Genomic DNA, 1,860 nt, shown 5'->3' on the forward strand with positions numbered 1-1,860 from the left:
AGTTTGGAAATGAATAGTGGACTATAGTTCTCGAATTCGAGGTAAACCCATGAACACGATACCCCAAAACAAAAAACTCGTATCTCTCGATTGGGTACTCGATTAAGCTTGCTTCTTGCCCCTAATAGTCTACCCTAATTCATAATTTATAGACGGATTTTTCACTACCATTGAAACATCTAGAATTTCTATAATTTCATTATTGATTTTTATTAATCTTCTGCCAGAAAAATCTTCTCCCAGAAAAATCTTCTCCGATCGGAGCCTTCCTTTTTTAAGCACCTTGTAATTATTGTTCTATAAAAAATTGAATGATTCGGGAAGTTTATAAAAATTAGAAAAAGTACCATTTTCTCAATGTTTTTTCAATTGTACTTGTTCTTTGCTTCTTGATACAACTTAGTAGGGATTATACATGGTCTCTTATTGGAGACCTTGAGTGTTGCAAATTCTCCTCTCCTTTGAAAACTTTCGGTCATCGAAAGTGTTTATTCTAAAATAGGTCAGGGTACAATGTTCTTATTTGCCTTCTGTTTCCCAAGTGGCTTCTTCTACTCTATGATTCTTCCATAGAACCTTAACAAGAGCGATTTCCTTGTTTCTCAATCTTTTTTAATTTCTTGTCTATTATTTGAATCGGGTCTTCTTTATACGTTAGGTCATCTCTCAAGAAGAGAGTTTCATGAGCTAGTACGTGCGAAGGATCTAGGGTATACTTCCGTAGTATGGATACATGAAAGATATTACGTACTGCAGACAAATTTGGGCATTGCCCGATTCTATAGGCCACATATCCAATCCTTTCTAATATCTCAAAAGGACGGATAAACCTAGGGCTTAGCTTACCTTTTTACCCTACCTGTGCACCCCTCTCATGTGGAACTTTTAGGAATATATGATCCCCTACCTACAATTCCATGTCCTTGCGCCTTAGGTCTACATAGCTTTTCTCTCGGCTTTGTGTGGTTTGTATCCTAGCTTTAATCTTCTGGACTGCGGCGTTGGTAATTTGCACCAGCTACTGCCCAATAGTTGTCGTTTGCCCCCTTCTTCCTAAAAGATAGGGGTTCAAAATCTTCGTCCGTAGAGAACCTCGTATGTGGCCATTTGTATGGTGGCTTGACAACTATTATTATAAGCAAATTTCATAAGGGGTAGGTACTTATCTCATTTTCCTGCAAAATCATTCACATATACCCTCAACATGTCTTCCAATATTTGCTTGAGCATTTCTGTTTGACCATCTGTTTATGGGTGGAATGTCGTACTATAACTGTGTACCCAATGCCTTTTGTTGAATTTTCCAGAAGCGAGATTTAAATCTGGCATCTCGGTCTAATACTATTGCCTTTTGTTGAATTTCCAGAAGCGTACCGAATACCTTTACTGATGAATATTCATTTTTAATGTTAGCAAGAGTAGCTTAGTTGGGAGATTGTTAGACGGAAGATTTGAAGGTCACACGTGTTTTATCCACGTTCAACGCACCTGATACAAGTTTATTACCTGACCATACAATCTAAAAACATAACTTGCTTATTCAATCTAAAATTATTGATTATTTCTTTTTTAAATATAATGAATTAGTGGAAGTACCTTTACTTATGAATTTTCATTTTTAATATTAGCAGGGATAGCTCTATTGGGAGAACGTCAGATTGAAGATTTGAAGGTCACGTGTTTGATCAACACGTTCACCACACCTGATTCTAGTTGCATAACCCGACTATTCAATCTAAAATTAGTCATTATTCCTTTCTGAAATCTCAATGAATTATCGGAAATACCTAACGTGTTCTAGTTCACCACACCTTATACAAGTTGGATAACTTGAATATCTTATTAAAAATGAGTGATTAT

This window comes from Cucurbita maxima, unplaced genomic scaffold, assembly GCF_002738345.1.
Source record: "Cucurbita maxima cultivar Rimu unplaced genomic scaffold, Cmax_1.0 Cma_Scf00178, whole genome shotgun sequence".
In the NCBI taxonomy this organism is placed as follows: Eukaryota; Viridiplantae; Streptophyta; class Magnoliopsida; order Cucurbitales; family Cucurbitaceae; genus Cucurbita; species Cucurbita maxima.